We start from the raw sequence: 22,608 nt of genomic DNA, 5'->3' as shown, positions 1-22,608 counted from the left end.
CAGACAAACAGCTCTGCAGAACTTCAAACACTGTCCAACTACAGAAAACATTCATACCTTCAGATATGCCTGAGCACATGCCAGGTGAATGATAAAAGAACAGAAGAGCTTCCTGGATGGAATTCACAACTCCTATTAATCAATCCACTTCCACTGTGCAAATTTGGGAATCAGTAAGGCAGTTTTCATCAAGGACAGTACATGTCCCCTTATGACCTTGTTAAGTAATGGCATCTTGGTGGACACACCAGAACCCATAGTAAAGAAATATTCAGCTGAAACTTAAGGTGTTACTACGTTATCCAGACAAGCTTCTGCTTTTCGGGTATTCTGTACGGCTTCATAGATGAGGAATCTCAGTTTCTTCTTGTGTAATGAAGAAATCTACAACCTACTGTTCTCCATGCATAGATGAGGAAGCTAAGTTTCTTCTTGCGTAATGAAGAAATCAACAACCTACTGTTCTCGATGTGAATCAGCTTTGTCTGCAGTCAGAGACACTCCTCCAGGACCTGATGAGATCCATTTTCCCATGTTTTGTCATCTGTGCCCTGAAGTGAAAGGAGAGCTTCTCTCTCGTTTCAATCAGATCTGGTTTGATGGACAGTATACCACAACTTGGAAGGAGGCAATATTAATTCCTTTCTGCAAACCAGGCAAGGACTGTAGCATCCTTATGAGTCACTGGAGTGTACCCCTTATCACTCTGGATTTGGCGACGTATCCTTGTGGTTCGACAGGTGCTGAAAATCTCAGCGCCACCTCAATCATCACATTTAGTTCAGTGGTCCAATGAAACATTGAATGGCTGTTCAGGAATTGGCTCCATGCAACCAAGCCAGGGATGGATTGCATTGCCACCTTGGTATCTACAGAGGCCCAAAGTGATTTTTAGCTTGACGCAGTACAAGAAAACTTGTACTCCAGATTATGTTTGTACAACTTTGTTTTCGTTAATTTTAAGTATGTACCACAGTTTAATCATAATTTATACAGATGGATCCAAGCAAGAGAATGTCGTCAGTTGTTCTGCCGTTTCCCCTGATAGGGTTTTTAAAGTGTGTCTTTCAGAACAATTTACAAATTATGAATTGGAATTATATGACATTATGATATCACTGGAGAAGGCTCACAGCCATCATCATACAAGTTTTCTTGTCTGTTCTGACTCATTTAGTGCACTGCAAGCATTTCACCAAATGTATCCAGTTGACCAGCTCTTCAGCTCATTTATGACTCCTTGCAGTGGCTCCAGCACTGTGGTAAGGAGGTAGCCCTTTGCTGGATACCTGGCCACATCCTGATTCAGTGCAACAAAATGGCCAACAAAGTCACCAAGGAAGCATGTTGGGATTGTGCTGTCCATCAATGTTCCACCTGTTGCATGCCACTATCTCATTTTCTGACAGATGCATCATGCACCAGTGGGAGACTGAATGGTTGCATGTGACAGAAAACCAACTGCAGTCTCTCAAATCAACTTCAAAGGCACGGCAGACTACATGTCACCCTCACGGCTGGAAGGAGGGTCTACATACCAGACAGCACGTCGGACATAACCCTTTAGCAAATGGCTTCCTCCTCCAGTGGGAGGACCCACCACTCAGTGAGGTTTGTGGCATGTCACTTTCAGTACAGCATATTATGGCATTTGTGTCCTATATACTGATATTAGGGTAGTCCGCAGTCTCAATGGAGATCTGCCCACCATCCTCACACATACTGATTCCAGTGTTACAAGGGTGGGCAAGGGGGGAGGGGGGTGAAGACTTTATAGCATTATAAACTTCTCAGCATGTCGAAATAGCCTTTTCTGATTTTTATCATGTTGAGCTTATCGGTGTGTTTGAATGAGAACTGAAAATCTGCTATTTATTGGCAGTCTGTTCCAACAATGTGTATTATCTGAGTGTGTATAGGGTGCCTACAGCAGCAGCTGGAATAGCTCACAAGGCACATTGGATAGGTTGGTGACCGGTGGTACATTTTGCTGGGAGGAGCTTGATTCATCCACTATACATTTTTTTGCTCCCAGGGCAGTATAGTTCCTTCACTTCTGCCTTATTCAGAATTTCAGTCTTAATTCAGTTTACTCTGTCCATATTATATTATCAATACACTGTACATTTTATTCATATATAAAAACAAAGATGAGGTGACTTACCGAACAAAAGCGCTGGCAGGTCGATAGACACACAAACAAACACAAACATACACACAAAAATCAAGCTTTCGCAACAAACTGTTGCCTCATCAGGAAAGAGGGAAGGAGAGGGGAAGACGAAAGGAAGTGGGTTTTAAGGGAGAGGGTAAGGAGTCATTCCAATCACGGGAGCGGAAAGACTTACCTTAGGGGAAAAAAGGAGGAAAAAAGGACAGGTATACACTCGCACACACGCACATATCCATCCACACATACAGACACAAGCAGACATATTTGGTCTTTAAATATGTCTGCTTGTGTCTGTATGTGTGGATGGATATGTGCGTGTGTGCGAGTGTATACCTGTCCTTTTTTCCTCCTTTTTTCCCCTAAGGTAAGTCTTTCCGCTCCCGGGATTGGAATGACTCCTTACCCTCTCCCTTAAAACCCACTTCCTTTCGTCTTCCCCTCTCCTTCCCTCTTTCCTGATGAGGCAACAGTTTGTTGCAAAAGCTTGAATTTTGTGTGTATGTTTGTGTTTGTTTGTGTGTCTATCGACCTGCCAGCGCTTTTGTTCAGTAAGTCACCTCATCTTTGTTTTTGTATATAATTTTTCCCACGTGGAATGTTTCCTTCCATTATATTGTACATTTTATTCAGTATGATGTGTAATTCTTTCTCACTTCTTCTGACAATAGCTATGTCAGCAGTGTATCTTACCATTGATATCCTTTCATCCTGAATCTTAGGCCCACTCATAAACCTCTCTTAGCTGCATCACAGCTTTTTCAGTGTACAGATTGAACAGACTGGAAGAAAGCTCACATCCTTGACTTAAGAGGAAGCCACATGGCAATTGAACTTAACGTCTTTTTTATATTTGTCACGTGAAGTTTGGATCTCAAATTCAGTTGGCAAAAGCAGTTCAATGCAACTCTCAAAACGTCTGTAGACAATCAAGTTTGAAGTTCTCTGACCTCCTCTAGTAAGTGGAAGTGAGGTCACTTCTCTTTGACAGGTCATGTGGCTGTGTAGTAGAATGCTTGCCCACCCTGTGTTTGGTACAAGTTCAACCCCTAGCTCTGCTCAAATTTTAAACAAAGTTGCATATTTCTTGGACATCCCATGGAGCATAAAATATGTAAGAATGAAAACGAATTTATTTGTAATGCTTTTCTTTACTTTAAGGAGTCTTTTATAACATATCAGTAATTCTTTTATAAAAGATCAGTAATTTCAAAAGTATATTTGCAATGAAATATTTTGTGTATGATATGTAATTATAATACGGAGGTGTGCATTTTTGATAAAAATAGCAACTCGATGTGATACCTTGCAAATACTTGCTTGATTTTTATATTTAAATGACTTAGTGATTCAAATTGAATGGGGTAAAGGGAAATAATGAAAAAATAATGCCTGAAACGAGACGCGAAGCAATAATTACTAGCCTTGCAAACAGATTTCTTCTTTTTCAATTTTCGTGTATTTTAAGTTTATGGAACTGCTATTAGGACAGGAACCTACATTTAAAAATCACCTACAGTAAACATAAAATATTGCAAAAACTCATTCACCCCACTGTCTGCTTGTTAGACCATTTTTAATTGGAGCACTTAATTCTTAGTGTTCCATTCTTACTGTTTCTTCTGGGTTTTTGTACATGCTGCCTCCACATGGTAATTCTGTGGCATGCTATGATCAATAAGGGGTTTTATCTGGATATCACATATCTGGAGAAACTTGCATGCATGTGTGCCCATATTGGTGAAGCATGATCTGTCATTCTGGGAATGAGAGGTCCACTTCTCTCCTCTCTGCTGGCAAATGAAAGATGTTAATGAGTTGAGGTAGTTAGCAAGCAGCAAGCACCGCACTTACAGGAGGTGTTTCACACTCTGTGCAGATCGGAGTGGTACTGATCCTGTGCTGTCCGAGAGGCAGTTCACAAATGGGCACTTCTACATGCTGTGTCGTGTACTTCTGCTCAGTGGGGCTATGGATGAAGGACATGGAGAAAATGTGACCACAGTGACATCGACGAAATGCTTGGCATGATACAACAGACATATATTCTCTTGTCTGACGGGAGTACATGCAGATGTTGTCCATCTGTCATCCAAAATTGTAATGGATACACTGAGCAGCAGAAATTTCCTTCAGCACCTTTTGACACAAAAGGAAAACTAGGTGATCTCAGAAGAGCTGATCCACACAGATAAGCAGAACCCTTTCAGCACAAGAAATATGGTGACTATTATACATACTGCAATTACTTTGAAGAATTGACCTATGAAAATTCTACTGATTGACTAACTGATTTTTATGTATCAACACCTATCACCGAGAAACTTCTTCTTATTTTCCTTCACCGTTTGTCCCACGTGCCTGTGGGATTCGCTACATGGGTCCATTGTCTCCATTTTGCTCTACCATGGGTGGCAAGTTCATGCATTTAAGGTCTTTATGAATCGTATCAGCCCAACGTTGCTTAGGTTGTCCTTTGGGTCTTCTGCCGATGACTTCAAGTGTCTAACCCACTCTGGCAATAGAGCCATCACTGGCCTGTAAAAGCTGCCCAAACCATTGAACTCGACTCTAAAGCATCTTGTCTTGGATCAGTGGAAAACCAAACTGTTTCCTAATGCTGTTATTGGAAACATGATCTAACTTAGTGTGGCCGACTGGCCATCTTAGCATCTGTTGTGTACATAGTTCCGCATAGTCAGTGCGTACACAACTTTCCCACTAGAGCGCACCCCACTAAGCACAACAGTGCAGTCGCAGCGCTCGTCCATCTCCGCACTACGAGATGGCGCTGCCTTAGAGATGGACCAAATTCTGCTTCTGCCGATCCACGTATTAATATGTAACACAGCCAATGAGATTGCTGCTAATGTAGAACTTTTTCTCCTCACGGATCACACTCGCGCAGTGATACCTGAACGCATGAGGTATTATAACGAGTGTACAGACATCCAATTACTCAGTCTGCATTAGTCTGTAGTCAAGTTTGAGTCTGCGCCTGATAAGATAATCATATTCCTGCACATAGCCATGAAGGGAAATGTATAGACACTTTGTCAAGTATCAGAGATATGTGACAATAAGATTAACGTACCAAGACCAAAGGAACTTCAGATTGTCAATTGTAAATAGCTTCCAGAACCAAGTTAAGTTATTTTTATGCTTGTTATTATTTTAATAAATGTGTGTGAAAATTAATCAAGTTCTGTTTATAGTTGGTCACCGTCAATCTGCTACTCTAAGTGTGCAAGTAGCATTTCTATCGTCTGACCTAATGGCAGAAGATAAACACACCATGATAAGACCACGAGATATATTGCTGACACTCGTCTACTTCGTTAGAGCGACAAGTCAAATAATCTGATGGTGTGTGTACCAAAGGTCTTACAGTACGCACACCACAGCATCTTCATTTCCATCACAGTGAGGCGGCGTTCTGTCTCAACTGTAGTTGGGCAGCACTCACAACCATACAAGGCGACTGGTCAAATGGCAAATAATTTAAAATAAAAAATCTATTGCACTTTCATCCTGCAGTTGAAAGTGACTCCAGTTGTTGTTGGCCACTTCATCCAGGCTGCCCGAGTTCTGGTGTTGACCTCTTCGGTGAGTTGGTCATCAACAGTAATTGTGGTACCCAAGTACTTAAACTTACTCACACAAGTGAGATCTTCACCATTAATTAAGATGGTTCCCATTTCATGTCTGTCTGATATCATGTACTTGGTTTTCTTCAAATTAAGGCACAAACTGTGTTGCACCACCCAGTTGCTCCATTGTTGAGTCTGGCTTTGCAGATCAAGCTTCTTTTCTGCTGCCAGTATCACATCATCAGCATAAAGAAGTGTCCATGGTAATGGCCAGTGCAGTTCAGCTGTCACGGTGTCCTATCACTGAGAAACATTTCACATAAATACACTTGAATGTGCATCTGGAGGAGAATGTTCAACTTATTTATTAATTACTTATGTATTGTCATCATAAAGGCTCTCCTTTGTGGCTAAAGTCATTAGTAATATGATACATCAACATGTGTAAATTTCTGTACATAATAGTCTACGTTTTCTCCACTAATTCTCTAATTCTTCACTATCAAAATACAATATAATTCAATAAAACTTAACAATAGCTCCAAATGTGAGTAGATATGAAGAAAGAAATATACACAAAAGTAATCAAACAAAAACAAAAAGTACAACTCTATTAAGTAGCTTCGTATGTAAATTTCTCAAGGTACTTGCCGTTTGTGCTACCTGTGTACATCTTTGAGTTTTGCCTACACTGAGTGGAAAAAATGATGACAATTAAGTCATTTGTAATTAACTGTCCTGTTGTTACCTTGCTGTGCAAGAGCATAGTTGCCATTGTTATTCCAACCAATAACTAACATATTCCAGAATGAAATTTTCACTCTGCAGTGGAATGTGTGCTAATATGAAACTTCCTGGCGGATTAGAACTGTGTGCCAAACTGAGACTCAAACTTGGGGCCTTTGCCTTCCTAATATGCTAGCAAGTTTCATATCAGCACACACTATTATGCTTTAGAGTGAAAATTTCATTCTCGAAACATCCCCCAGGCTGTGGCTAAGCCATGTCTCTGCAGTGTCCTTTCTTCCAGCAGTGCTAGTTCTGCAAGGTCTGCAAGAGAGTTTCTGTGAAGTTAGGAAGGTAGGAAGCATGGTGCTGGCAGAATTAAAGCTATGAGAGTGGGTCGTGAGTCATGCCTGGGTAGCTCAGTTGGTAGAACACTTGCCCGGAAAAGGCAAAGGTTCCGAGTTCAGGTCTCAGTCAATCACACAGTTTTAATATGATAGGAAGTTTCAACTAAAGTATTTATATTAAGACTGATTTGCAACTGAATAGTATCTCATTTGCGGACATTAGAAAATATTTCACTCATCATGCAGACAGAGAGAGAGAGAGAGAGAGAGAGAGAGAGAGAGAGAGAGAGAGAGAGAGAGAGAGAGAGAGAGTGTGTGTGTGTGTGTGTGTGTGTGTGTGTCTGTCTGTCTTTGAGCACTACTGCCATCCTTTCATAGCACCTCCTTATTCACGTATTGTCTGTCACCCATCTCCCCTATTCTGCAGTTCCTAGTAACAGCCATATTTATATATGCAGTAGCTTCTCAGAACTCATTTAGTTCATTGCTAAAAATAATGTCTGTGGAGGAGAATGTAAGAACGTGGTGCGTGCCCCCAGCAGCAGACATGCCCTTGCAGGACCTATGCAACATCTGGGCACGGCTGGAAGCAGCAGCCACAGATGGTGACAACATTGTAGACCTGAATGGTAATATCACCAATGGCATACCCTGGTATATAGGAGTGGCTCCAGGAGAGCATCCCACAGACAATAGATGCGATGGCCTCCAGGAACCTAAGTGAGGGTGTGGGTTGCTGCTGACAGAGTGTGAAAAATTTTCATTCCTTGACATGCCTAGCATCTCCACTGAAAATTAGAATGTCACCAGTGGTGGTGCATTAGGATATGGAGAGAGAGAGAGAGAGAGAGAGAGAGAGAGAGAGAGAGAGAGAGTGTGTGTGTGTGTGTGTGTGTGTGTGTGTGTGTGTGTGTGTGTGTGTGTACTAAATCACTCATATACAGAGTTGCTATTCATGGGTAGTCTATTCCCACAACACATAATATGAATAATGCCAGATATAATTTTCAGTCTTGGAATATATAGTATACGCACTTGTACTTATGCTCTGCTCCATCACATAAAAGTACAGTACCTAACTGCTCACACACTACTGTCTTCCCATTAACAGTTCTGGATGACTTGTGCAGTTATCATACGGGACACACTTCAAAATTCACACATGGGATTTCACCACAGCAACTGACACTGTTCGTCCTCTCCTGAATACACATCTCATCTTCCCTGTCTGGTGTTGATCATGACTGTTTGTAGCCTTTCCACGAGATGCCAAACTGTAGCTCTGTGATTTGTGTGCCAATAACAAGAAAATGATGGATTAATCATTAATAGAAAACAAGAGTGACATAAAGGGAATCAAACTGGGCTTTTAGGACTAATTATTTCATGTTTAAAATGATTTGTGTCTACATTTTGCAAAAGCATGATGATTACTCTTTTGATATCATAACATTTTTGTCAAAACTGTTTCAGTTTCCCATTGTCACCATTTACAATTTATTTTAAAAAAGTTTAAACTTTGGATAAATCCTTCCAATTGCAATATATTTGAAAGTAAGAATATCACCCTGTTGAGAAAATTTATCAACACAGATTTTAAAAACGTGATGGTATAAAAATGGATTGCTTGAAATCATATCTTCATTAATAACTTTTGAACCACACAAATTTATGAGATATTTTTTTTCTGAAACAAGAACAGCATGTCTCTCAAACTGACAAGCTTGTTGGAACTTAGGATTCAATTTTTACCAGTCTATTTTCAGTTAGCAGTGATTTGATATTGGATTGGACTGTTTTGTTTAAGGGGGCAAAAACAACTGGGGTCATATGTGGCCAAGTCAAAACTATAGAGCCTGAAGACAGAGAGGAGTCAAAAAATGACTACACATCAATCCCAATCAACATAAGAGAAGTCAGCTAAAAGTAGAGACTTGTACAAAGGTCTATAAAGTACACCAAAGAGAAACATAGGTCCAGAACTAAAAATTAAATGGCCTTCGCCATAAAAACTAAAATGAGGTCGACAGCTCGCCAGTAACTCAGATGGCAAATCCAAGTGGGAATGTAAACAGTTAAAAAAATGGGAATTCCATCAGCAAATGGCAGACACTTAAAACTTGGGTGAACAACTGCAATAAATCGCAAAATCGTCAAGGAAAAGGAAGCCGGAGACGCCCAGCGGAATACACGCCATTATAGGGTTAATGGTGATGGCAAAGAGGACAACACTCATGACAGAACACTGAGGCATACCAGTTTCCTGGATAAAGGTGTCTGACAAGGCAGAAGCCACACACACCTTGAAAATTCTGTCTTTTAAAAATTCCTGAAGGAGACGGGGCAGGGGCCATTGAAGCCCTGTGTGTAAAGAGTACAGAGGATACCAGTTCTTCAGTAGTTGTTGTAGGCCTTCTCCAAATCAAAAAAATATGGCAACAGTCTGGTACTTCCACAGAAAACCATTCATGGCACTGGTGGACAAAGTAACTAGATGGTCAACTGCAGAATGGCATGCTAGAAGTCCACACTGTGCAGACATTAGTAATTTGCAAGATTGAAGCCACCATACCAGCCGGGCATGAATCATACATTCTATCACCTTGCAAACACAACTGAAGAGAGATGGGGGCAGTAGTTGGAAGGATGGTTTTTGTCCTTACCGGCCTCACATATGAGTATGACAGTGGCTTGATGCCAAAGTCTGTAAAATGTGCCCTCTGCCCAAATGTGGTTGTACGTTTGAAGGAAAAAGTACTTGCCCACAACAGAAAGGTTCCGCAACATCTGTATGTGGACAGCATTTGGCCCTGGGGTGTAGGATTGGAATGTACTGAGAGCATGATCTAGATACCCCATAGTAAAGGCGGATGGAGGAAGGCAGGGTGATAGTGGGAAGATCTCGAAATTTCAGCAAATTGGCAACCCCAGGTATTGAAGATAGTAGCAGGCATTCTCATCGTAGACAATATTGCTGTTAGGCTGGAGATTGGCGATTGGATCTTGGTTCCAGAGAGCTGTCAGAGGTTGGCTCACACAACAGAGGAAGGGATAGAACTGTTAAAATAACTAGTAAACGAAATACAGCTAGCTTTTTTGATATCTCAAAGAACACAACAACACTGTGCATACATCTGTTTATAATGAATGCAACTTGCCACTGTAGGATGACAATTAATAATTCGGAGAGCACGTGTCTGTGCATGAATTGAGTTGAGGCACACCTCAGACCACCAATGGACTGGGACACGTTGTGGTAAGGTGAGAGGTATGGAACATTCTGCATCAGCCTTAGTAAGCTCCCACTTGGGTTTGCATGCAGGTGGGATAGGAGTCAGTAACAGATGGCACATGGGAAATGGTTGCCTGAGTAGGTTTCAGGAAGAACAGACCACTCAAGATGATGGGCAAGCTGGGCAGTCCACAAGGATACGTTCAAATGGGAACAGATGTGCAAAGAGTCAGAAAGGAATGTGGGTGATCCAGTCTTTATTTTGTTTTATTTATTTATTTATTTATTTTTGATTATGGTTTTATGGTGCAAAACAACCATTGTAAAAAAAGTGCCCATTTTGTGGCTTATTCAAGGATAAAAACAATAATGTAAATCAAGAGGAATTTGAGTGAAACTGAAGCCGGAGGGAAACTAAAAAATGGAAGGCGAAAAGTGCTATTGAAGGCGGTTGTTTTTCATGAAGAGAGCTTCAAATGACTGATGTCTTCTCATTAACACTTATAAACTCAAGGACGGGATCAGTGGAATGCACATCATCTGCTAAAAGGGAAGATATATCAGGTGACAGCTGTAAACAGGTGCATAGCAGATTAAAGAAGCAGCACTGAAGTAAAAGGTGTCTCATTGTCCATGATCAAGTAGGGGCAAAGTGGGAGAGGAGAACCACTCAAAAGATGTCAGTGGCTAAAAAGACAGTGCCCACTCTGGAGTCTAGTTAAAATTACCTCCTCCCAATGATGAGGCTGGAAGGAAGAGGTACAAGAACAGAGAAGAGGTTTAATGTCCAATAATTTATTATCCTGGAGTGCGGAACAATGTGTGTGCCATAAAAGAGCATCACGATGACATAAAATACTCTGTAGATCGGTAAAGGGAACCGTGCGAACAGTGGGCCGAGGGAGAGAGACTGCAGCCTTTGCCATTATATCGGCTGCCTCATTTCCATGTATACCAACATACCCTGGGATCCAGAGGAATGCCACATAGATGCCCTCCAAGAAGAGCAAGTGGAGGCAGTCCTGGGTCTGGTACACCAGAGGGTGAAGGGGTAAAGAGCTTGGAGGTTGAGAAGAGAGCTGAGAAAATCCAAACATATAATATACTGTATTCCTAAATGGTGAAAATTTATTGGACAGCATGGTGAACAGGGTAAAGCTCCACAGTAAAAGCCTAACACTTGTCAGGAAGCCAAAATCTAAACAGGGTGCCGCTAAGAACATAGGCACTCCCGACACCAAAGGTGGTCTTGGAGCCATCATTGCAAATACATGTCACATCCTCTATTTGTGTGCCTAGAGCAGCAAATGCCCGATGATAAACTGTAGGGGGGTACTATCATTGGTATGCTGAAAAAGGTCATGGAGAAGGCAGGTCAAGGGGTGAAGCCAAGGTGGTGTCGTACCCTCATTTCTGTAGAAAGTTTTAGGAAATTGGAAGGAAAGTTAAAGTAGCAGTTGACAGAAGTGCACTCCCTGTGGTGGTAGTAAAGAGGATGAGCTGCCTGCATACCCTAAATCCAAGGAGCCATTGAAAAAATGGCATGGGTCAGATGAGCAGGTATGGAAGACAAATGACAAGTGAAACGACTCAGAAGGACAGCGCGCTGAGTTGACAGCAGATGTTCAGTAGTCTCAGAGTAAAGGCTCTCCTTGGGGCTAGTGTAAAATGCTTCAGATGCTAAATGCAATCCATGGTGGTGGACAGTCTAGATGCCAAAGAATAGATGGCTGTGCACAGGAGTAAACTATGCTTCCATAGTCCAATTTCGAGTGCACTAAGGCATGATAGAGGCAAAGGAGGACCACTCGGTCCATTCCCCAGGAGGTACCACTCAGAACACAGAGGTTGTGAGGGATCGCAGACAGCGAACTGAATGATATGAAACGTCAGTTTTCTGTCAAACTTAAGTCCCAAGAATTTGGAAATATCCACGAATGGAAGGTCAACTGGGCCTAGATGTAGGGAAGGTATATAGTACTCCGTACGATGCCAAAAATTTACACAGAAAGTCTTACTGGGAGAAAATCAGAAGTTGGTTTCAATGCTTCATGAGTGGAGGTGATTGAGACATCCTTGAAGGTGTCATTCAAGAAGGCTGATCCATTGAGAGCTGTACTAAATCGCAAAAGCATCGACAAAGAGGGAGCCTGAGACATCAGGAAGTAGATAATCCATAATTGGATTTATGCCTTTGGCAAACAGTACAACACTTAGCACAGAGCCTTGGGGCACCCCGTTTTCTTGGAAGAAAGTGTGGGGTAGAGTAGTGTTAACCCAAACCTTAATTGTGCGTTCTGTCATATATTCATGGACAAAAAGAGGTGGCTGACCTCAAAAGCCCAAAGAGAACACTGTGCAGAGGATGCCTGTTCTAGAACAGCTATCTTAAACCCTCTGCAGATCAAAAAATATTGTTACTGTTTGGCGTTTCCTGGGAAATTTGTTCATGATATAAGTGACGAGAGCAAAAAGATGGTCAACTGCAGAACAGTGCTTTCAGAAATTGCATTGGGCAGGTGTTAAAAGGTTTTGGGACTCCAGCCACCAGCCTAAACGGCAATTTACCATATGCTCCAAAATCTTACATACACTACTCGTGAGAGAGATTGAGCGATAGTTGGAGGGGAGATGTTTTCCTTTCCAGGTTTTGGAACAGGAATGACGGTAGCCAACTTCTGGGAAAGGCACTGTCAGCCCAAAGTCGGTTATAAAGGTGAAGGAGGTAGCACAGACTAGGGTATGATAGGTGCAGCAACATTTGGATGTGGATACCATCCAGTTACAGAGCAGCGGGAGGAGGAGAGTGCATGTATGAGTTCCTGTATAGAAAAAATGGGTTTGTAGCTTTCATGATTTTTAGAGAAAAAAGTAAGAGGTCACTCTTCTGCTACCAATTTCTTTGAGAGAAAGGCTGCTGGGTAATTAGAAGAGTTTGAAATATGAGCAAAGTATCGACACAATGATTTAGAGATTAAGACTGCGTCCACTAAGGTATCCTACACAACAGTTAGTCGAGAGATTCGGAAATAACTAGATGTTCCAGATAGCCGTCAGAGTCGACTCCAAACAACTGATGAGAGAGTGAAGGTATTGAAGGAGCTGGTAAAGAAGTCCCAGCTTGCCTTCTCGTTACTGCGTTTGATGCGACAGCATCACGCATGTAACTGCTTATAGTGGATACAATTGGCCAATGTAGGATGACGGCAGAAAACATGAAGAGTTCATCTCCACTCATGTACTGTATAATGGCATGCCTCATTCCACCAAGTAGGCTGAGGGTAACTACCTCTGGGTGGCACTGTAGGTGAGACATGCCATGACAGAGGAGGAGACGAACTGTGTTTCTTATGAGCCTCCTTGGAAGCATGACATTGAGAGGAAGGAGGAGTTGAGAGTTGTGACATCTGGGTACATAAAAAGTCTTCATGAGTAGTCTCTGTTTTGGAACACCGGGAGCCAGTTTTGGATGATTTAGCAGGAGCCAATGAAGGTGGAGCCTTGATGATGATGATGATGATGATGATGATGATGATGATGATGATTGGTTTCTGGGGCATTCAACTAAATGGTGATCAGTGCATGTACATATTACCAATCTGTAGACAGTTCAGTGTAGCCACTATCATGAATGATGATGGAATGATGAGAGCAACATAAACACCCAGTCCCAGGCAGAGTAAATCCCCAACGTGGCCAGGAATCAAACACTGGTATCAGTGCTACAGAGGTAGCAATGCAAGGCACTAGACAATGAGCTGTGGACTGGAGCCTTAGAGTGAGCAGGTAATAGTGGGAGGTTGAACAGGGGATCTTTGGGCTGGCTGATTGGACGACTGTGGCATTAAAGGTCAGATCATAAGTCTGCATGGCTATCTCTTTAGTAGGTAGAGGACAGTCATATATTTACCTGCTGGCAGTACAATGGGTTTTCTACTGGTGAATAACTTACAAGCAGCAAAGGTAGATACCTTTTCCTTCACTGGGTTTCCCGAATAATTTGTTCATCATTAAAAATTGGGCTAACTCTAAAGGAAGCACCGTGGTCACCCATAGAGTTGATGCTGCGAGCGGATGGGTGTGGATAATCACACTCATGGGTATCCCTCCCACAGGTATCGCATTTGGCCGTATTGGAAAGTGACTGGCTGGTATGATTAAATCTCTGACACTGATAGCAACGTGTATGGTTAGGGATGTAAGGGAAAAAAAATGGCTCTGAGCACTATGGGACCTAACATCTGAGGTCATCGGTCCCCTAGAACTTGGAATATCTTAAACCTAACTAACCTAAGGACATCACATGCATCCATGCCCGAGGCAGGATTTGAACTGCGACCGTAGCAGTTGCTTGTCCTGGATTGAAGCGCCTAGAACCACTTGGCCACTGCGGCCAGCTGGGGATGTAAGAGCAAACTGAAATTATCTCATATCCCACTTTAATACTAGATGGAAGTTGGACTCCATAAAATGTCAAGAAGAGAGTGCAGGTCAGTACCAATTCCTTTTCAGCACTTTTCAGAACTTGATGTATGGCAATTACTCCTGAGCCTTGGTAAAAATTGCTGTTTTGAAGAGCGTGCTGCAGTGCATAGTGTGAAGCAGTTGCCCTCCGTTTCTGGCGGTGGCACCGCTGTGGCAATCGCAGCTTTAGTTTCCCCCTCTGGTGGGAAAGGGGAGAGGTAGCCTGTTCATGTGCATTTAAGGGGCTCTATGAGCTCACTATGGGGCGAGTTGGGAGCAGTTGGTCAGCTGGGTCAGTGTGGGGCAGTCAGTGTGTGTCTGTTGTTTGGAGTGCTATTATGTCTGTCATTTGGATCGAACTTTAAAGCCAGCAAAACGAGAGTCTTGCCACTCTGCCAGTAACAGAACTCAGCTAGTGGTCGCCTGGTCGGGGCTGAGTTCCTGCATCTGAGTCTGCACGCTAGTCTGCTCAAGTTGTTCAGGCAACGGTCATTGGCGGTTGGACCGTTCAGTTGGTCGGTCGCACACTGAGACACAAGATGACTTGCCCGCCTTGAGCATCAGTGCATGTGAGGTCGCCACGTGAGTCCAGTGGGCTGCACCATATAGCGAAGGATAGTGGCTTTGCGGCCAGCATGAGAGCAACAGGAGTCTACCCATCACAATGGTCTGGCCGGTGCTATATGCGACGCTGTGAGACAGGAGATCGGCATGCCTTAATGCATCCGTTGAAGCGGCTGGCAGAGGATGGTTTGGGTGAGTGTTTTGGGGTTGCTGTGCCAGGTCTTTGCCAGACATCACAGTTTATTAGAAGTTAGTGATACGTGATATGTTGTTTCATTTACTTGTTAAATTCTACTTGTTTTCTTGGTCAGTCTCTCATCCCCAGCTTGCTTGTCTGTCTCTCGTCCACATTTGTTAGGCAGTTAGTGTCTGTCTGTCAGTCTGCCGTATGTTAATAGCTGCCTCTGTCAGGTTTGTCGGATTCAGTGTTAACAAATTTATTGCTTGAAGTCTAATGGCTGAATTCCTGAAATATGTTTTTATCTTGCCTATCATCTTGATAGGTGTTATATGTATGATGTAGAGCATGTTTGGCTAACCTTGTATATTTTATGTAAGACTGCATTTCATGGGTTTTTATTTAAATAGTCATTTTTGTATATAAAGTTGCCACCATCCCATCATAGTTTATGTGCTTGTGCGAGTTAAAATTTTTAGTTTAAAGTAATCTGGTGTGTTGCAGATTTGCACCAGTGTAGTCTTTCAGACGTTGTTGTGAGCGGTCATGATTACGGCCGTGTCAAAAGGGAGCGGCAAGGTTCTCAGCCCGAAAGCCCATACTGTCAAAAATTTGTTCTTTCTGGCGCTGAATAAATTGTAACTTGATCTTTAGAGGATGCTTTATGATTATAATTTTAAATCTATTTTTTAAAAAAAAGGCTTTTAGGAATAAAATTTCCATTTTTTGAAAGAAATTTGATTTGTTTTCATCAGTTACTCACTGGCAACTATTTCCACGTTCACATAGTGTGATTAAATGTGTTAATGTTCTTGATGAATCGCTAGTAAGTAAAGTAAATTCTTAAGAAAAGGGTTTAAAAGGAAATTCATGGTTCAACTCCCAGATCAGACAAGTAATTTTGAATGCCTTAATTGCATAATCTATTGAGTTATCAGGTATAAACCACTCTGTGTGATGAGTTTAACAAATGGTGCCCTTCCACCTGGAAGGTATGTAGCAGTGTAGTTCAAAGCAATTTTTGTGTCTGGAGGGCACTGTCTGTTTCTAACAACAAGGTGCCATTTCGTAACTGGGAACAAGACTTTACAGGACCTGCAACTGTATCGACACCTTTCTGAATAATGAAAGGGTTTACTGTTGAGAAATCTTGATCTTTGTCAGACCAAGAAACAACTTGGAAATTTGGCACTTATATAAGAATTTTCTGTGTCTGATATTCATCTATCTTTCTCTTGCGAGCAGAAGTTGTAGATGTAGAAGAAACAACTACTAAAGTATCGCTCATGATTACTGGCATCTCTGATGGTGCACTCCTTCCTAATGGGTGCCCTCTTTGAGGGCAATACCGCCTTAGGTGACTGTCCACACCTCTGGTCACACCTACTGAGAACTGGATGGAGGGACAAATTGGCACATTTGGAAGGTCCCAGACCAGGTAAGCAGCCTTTGCTGGGCCTGGCCACTACCAGGGGGTATGTACATGTCCTACGTGCCTACCCTGGGCACATAATTATGCAATACCCCATTACCGGCAACGCATGGGAATGTGTGGGTCGGCCTTCAGACATGTACAGGGAGGAAAGAAAGAAAAGCAGACAAATGAAGATAAGGAAAGAAGAGAAGAATTCTCAAATGTTGCAGTGTGAAAGAAGATAAAGAAAAGAATCAAGGAAAGAGAAGGACAAACTACAAGAGAAACTACTTCATTCATTCACACATGTCCGCCTCTGGATGTAGGTGCAAAACATACTCCCAAAGAGAGGGAGACAGGGAAGGGATGGGCAGAAGGGTGGAGGGGGGGGGGGGGGAGTGGGACAGGAAGGGAAAGAGAAGGCATACAGCCTGGAAAGGAAAGACAGCTGCACAAGCTTGTGGTCCCATGTTAACCACACACATACCATACAAAACAATTGTCGACCTCCTTGGGAGGTGCTCCAGAGTTAATGCAGAAGAGGCTGAGTCCATTAAGATCAGCCAAGAGGGCACCTCTCTGACAGATTCTGGGAGAACCCCAAAGGGGATGATGTGTGTTAAAGGCATCAAGTAGCAGAAAAGTGGGAGGTAGCTGTGCTATAATGAAGTAAGTCTGCCCTGGTGACATCGAGGGATGGCACACATAAATAGTACAGAGGCAAAAAGTCAGATGAGGAAGGAAAAGGCAAACTCCAACAGCTTGAAAATGGGTAGTCAGGGAGAGGAGTTGACTAAGAACATCACATGTATGAGCAGCATGACGGCCCCATGAGATGGAATGCCGGCCTCATGGGGAAGGTCAAAATGAACCGGGAAGAAATCTGAAAGCTCAAAGCTGTCGTAAGGATGCAATTTAGTTTCCTGAAGGCTGAGTACAAGGGGACACTGTGATGCTAAAAGTAGCTGTAAATCGTCTTTGTGGGACCAAAGACCATGAACGTTTCATTGGAGGAGAGAGTCATGATGAGGAAGAGATGAAGAGGTGTCACATTGGCAGCTGCCAAGAGACAGCCTGCTAGGATTCCCTCTACTGGGCACAGAAGTAGGAGCATCCTGCTCTACATCTACTTACATACATACTCTGCTAGCCACCAAGCAGTGTGTGGCAGAGGGCACTATTTGTGCCAAAGTCATATTTCCCCCTTGTTCCATTTGCGGATCGCATGAGGGAGAAATGACTGTCTGAATGCCCCAGTACGAGCTCTAATTTCCCTTGTCTTTGAATGGTGAGCATTTCATGACATGAAAGTTGCTGGTAATAATATACACTCTACATCCTCAGCGAAGATAGGATTTTGGAATTTAGTGAGCAGCCCCTTCTGTTTATCATGTCGTCTATATGCAAGTGTGTCCCACTTCAGATTTTCTATGACATTTGTAACACTCTTGCAATGGCTAAATGTACCACTCACAAATCTTGCCACTCTTCTTTGGACCTCCTCACTCTCATGAATCAGACCCATCTGGTAAGGGTCCCATAAAGATGAACAATACTTTTAGACTGGACAAACTATAGTATTGTAAGCAATATTGTTTGTTGAAGGACTGCATCACTTCAGGATTTAACCAATAAACTGCAATCTAGAATTTGCCTTACCTGTTACATGTGTAATCTAATCATTCCATTTCAGATCATTTCAAACAGTCAACCCAGATACTTGACAGCTATTACCGCTGCCCGAGACTGGACATTTATTTTGTTCTCATACAATAAAGGGATTTTTGCTTTCTTATACAAAGTGGGTTACACTTACTAATATTGAGAGATAACTGCCAGTTTCATTTAATTTTTGCAAATCCCCATTGATTTGTTCACAACCAGTTCATTTATGTAAATTGTAAAAAGTAGCAGACCTATTACGCTGCCATGGGGCACACCTGATGTTACGCTTGTTTCTGTTGAAGTCTCCCCATTCAGGATGACACACTGGTCTCTGTCTGTTAGAAAAATTATTGTGATCATTTCATAAGCTTTGGTTACTGATAATAACTTGACTCCAGTGCCTATGAGTTTAATTATAACACCACAGCACTGAAGATGATACTATGTGACTGAAAATCAATTTTTCTGTCAATAAACCATCAATATTACAGCCAACGCCGACCTTCTCTCTAATTTCATGTATATGGTCATTGCGCACACAGCACTCTATTGAGTCACCAATCAACAGAAAAATTTCCATGCAACCACTTATGTCAACGGATAGACTGTAAGCACGCTTTTTTTGGAGCATGCGGCTATGCGGAACTGAGTTGAACACCTTTGCCTTTCAAAAGCCGAGAAATATGCCATCAGCCTGGGAGCCAGTATATAGAGCCTGTGGGGGAGTGTCACTTCAATGGGTAGGGCTCTCGTAATTGACCAACTTATTATGGACTTTGATTTGTCTACTCAGTGATGGTTCCCCTTCCCACTTGAGGGCTGCCCATGGCACCTTTGCTACTATAGATATCACAATCTCCTCCCCTGCTCTCGCAGCTTCCCTACATTGGTCATCCCATGAGCACCTTTGTTATAGTGACTACTTTCCAGTGATCCTATCATTCTCTGGTGCTGCCAGACAGACAGGCCCCCATGTTGAGCATTCTGCAAGGCCAATTGTTCTTTATATAAGTTGGTTGAGCACTTGGATGCCTCCTTCTCAAATGGCATTGATGCTGCACTGCAAGGCATCTGTCACTATTCACTGCTGTGCCCCTATCCACAGGACCCTCTTGTCATCGACCAATGGACCAAATGCATAGCAGTCACTGTCCAGGACTGCCGATGGGTGCTGCAGCAATTTACATGATACACTTCACAGACCAAGCTCCTTGCTTTTAAGTGTCTGCATGCTAAGGCTCATTACCTTATCAAGCAGAGTAAAAAGGAATACTGGGAGCACTTTGTTTCTTCCCATGGGACATGCCTCTCTTTGTTGCAGGTTTTGTCCGTGCTCCGTAGCCTTCTGAGCTGCCAGTGTCAGTCAACTCTACAGGGTCTTAACCTTCAAGGTACTCTGTGCAACAATTGATCGTCCTTGCAGAACACCTTGCAACACATTTCACGATTGCATCAGCATCCTCTTCCTATCCTGCTACATTTCTCCAGCAGAAAATCCAAGTTTAGCAGACCCCCATCTGTTTCAACCCGCACCATGCTGAGCCCTATAATGAACCCTCTATTGAACAAGAATTCTTGCAGGCTCTTATCTCTTAAAGAGACATGGCCCCAAGACTTGGATTCCGTTAGATGATCCAAGCCATGGTTGTTCCCCAGAGGCAACATCTCCTCAGGGTCTTCAACCATATTTGGCTCATGGGTGCTTTCCCATCATAATGGCCAGATGGTACAGTTATTCCTGTCCTTAATCTCGGGAAGAACTCAACTTCTCATGACAGCTACCACCTGATTATCCTCCCTCCTTCTCTCCTCGTTTCTCCGCTTTGGCATTTGGGAGGTCTCTCTTTTTCTTCATCCTACCCCCTGTGCGCTCCTGAAGGCTGGCCCCCACATGTGACACATAACAGGTGACTGAGTAACGCATAATTCCCAGCCCCAGGTCAACAAGTAGGGTTCTCACATACCACCGGGTACAGATCAGGCCCAGACAGGTGTGATTGCCTGAGCTGCTACCTTCCCAAATTGCCAATTGGTCCCTCTGTCAGGTGTTTGGGAGGTGTGACCTGAGGACTGAACAAGCACCCTGGGGGGTGCACCCCCCTTGTGAAGTGGACCCTCAGTTGGGAGGATTGCACCAACGGAGATACTGGCAATCGTGGGGATTCACTGGCAATGAGCTAATCATCTTCAAAATCGACATCTAACGAACATAAACAGAATGAGACTAATGATTCACAGACCCTTACAGCTGCACCACGGTTTCGTTACAGTCACAAGTTCAAATCCTGCCTTGGGCATGGATGTGTGTGATGTTCTTAGGTTAGTTAGGTTTAAGTAGTTCTAAGTTCTAGGGGACTGGTGACCTAAGAAGTTAAGTCCCATAGTGCTTAGAGCCATTTGAACCATTTTTGCACCACGGTTCCTCGTGGTCTCATGTACTAAAGAGTGTCAGGCCTCTGCAATGGCAAATCCATTTATTATTCAGAAAGGTGTCAATGCCATTGCCGGCCCTGTAAAATCCTGCTTTCGTTTATGGAATGGCACTTTGCATTTGTAGACTACTTCGGTTTCTCAAGCACAACAACTGCTTACTGCCTCGCTTCTCCGTAGCTATCCAGTTTCTGTCAAGGCCCACGGAACTCTGAATTCTTCCCATAGTGTGTTATTTATACTAGGCTGCTTGATGGACTGATCGAGGTCAAAATCCAGTCTTACCTCTTTGATCAGGGTGTCTTTCCTGTCCATCATATGAGGATAAAGGCAGATTCCTCCTTAGTGCCCTCAAGCACTATTATTCTCACCTTTGATATAGTGGTGCTTCAGTCCAAGATCAGGGCAGGCTATGTATTTATTACACTCTGACTGTACATTCCAAACCTGATGCACTGATATCAGTGTCATCATTTCAACCATACTAGAACATCTTTCTGACACCCAACCAAATGGTAGGGATGAACACAAGGGTGATTGTCCGCCTCCTTCTCCCCTCTGTATCAAATGCAATGGCAGCCGTGCCACCTCCTCTCAGGACTGTCCCACATATGTTGATGTGTGGGCTGTCCAGGAGATCTGGGTAAAGAAAAAAGTGCATTGTCCAATTGGGCTCAAGTTATCGGTCAGTGACCAACCCTGCATACTCCCATCTGGCACTTTTAGTTCTGTTCTCGTTATCCCTCGCTCCACAAAGGACATGGCCATGTAGATGTGCAACCTCAAATACAGTATGAGGTTGTGAAATCACCCAGTGTCGAGGTAACATCACCGCGTCACCCCATCCAGCTGTGCGACGAGCCTTCAAATTCTCGCCTCGAGAGGCGAGAGGCAAAGCCACCAGCTACACAACTGGCAGACCAGAAAGGACAGGAGGAGTACTCTTGTCAAAACTTCCTATGTCCCTCCAACCAAACACCACGTGAGTCTTCCTCTGCTAACTGGTGAGGCTCGAAGTAGTCCAACAGAGGCACACGGTCTTCTCCTTTGCTGACTCGAAGCTCCTCTTCGACTGTGTTGCCATGTGATGCCTCAGCCCGGTTGGCCCCCGTGTCGGTAGTATGCACCGCCGACCATTTCTCTGCATTGGACTTCACAGACTGACAGCACGAGCAAGCCGACACTTTTGTGGACCTCATGACGACAGTCGACAGGGTCCATAGTGCCACCTTGTGCTGTGGTGGGGATGAGGTGCCTGCGGCAGCCTCTGCTGTACTAGATATGCAGGGGGGGATGTCACAACTCTCTGTCACTGAGCCGCCTCAGGTGCAACTGAGCCGGCTGGCCCACTCTCACTTCAGTGTGGGCGGTAGACTGTGTCGAGGTCTCTTGCCTTGAGGTGAAGGCTGCACGGGGGACGCAGGCTCGTGCCAAATCCCATGCGCTTTACTAATAGTTTCTGTCTGCTATCTGATGCTTGCGGGGGGGGGGGGGGGGGGGGGGGGGAGGGGAGGGGGGGGCGAGGCTGAGCTGGATCAGAATGCATCTTATGCCAGGATAGTGGCCGCTCCTTCAGGAAGGTGCGGACGGGCATGTGGGGATAGGGGTTTGTTAGTTATTGGGAGCTCCAATATTAGGCGGGTCATGGAGCTCCTCAGGAACATAGCAGCTAGGTTGGGTAAGAAGTCTAAAATTCACTCAATGTGCTTGCTGGGGGGCCTTGACCAAAATGTGGAAGAGACTCTTCCAGTGGCTATCGAGTGTGTGAGGTGCAGACAGCTGCAGATTGTTGCATATGTTGGCACCAACAATGCCAGTCATCAGGGTT

This window comes from Schistocerca americana, chromosome 1 (genome assembly GCF_021461395.2).
Source record: "Schistocerca americana isolate TAMUIC-IGC-003095 chromosome 1, iqSchAmer2.1, whole genome shotgun sequence".
Classification (NCBI taxonomy): Eukaryota; Metazoa; Arthropoda; class Insecta; order Orthoptera; family Acrididae; genus Schistocerca; species Schistocerca americana.
The sequence above is the reverse complement of the archived record's forward strand: the minus strand, read 5'-3'. Positions refer to the sequence as shown.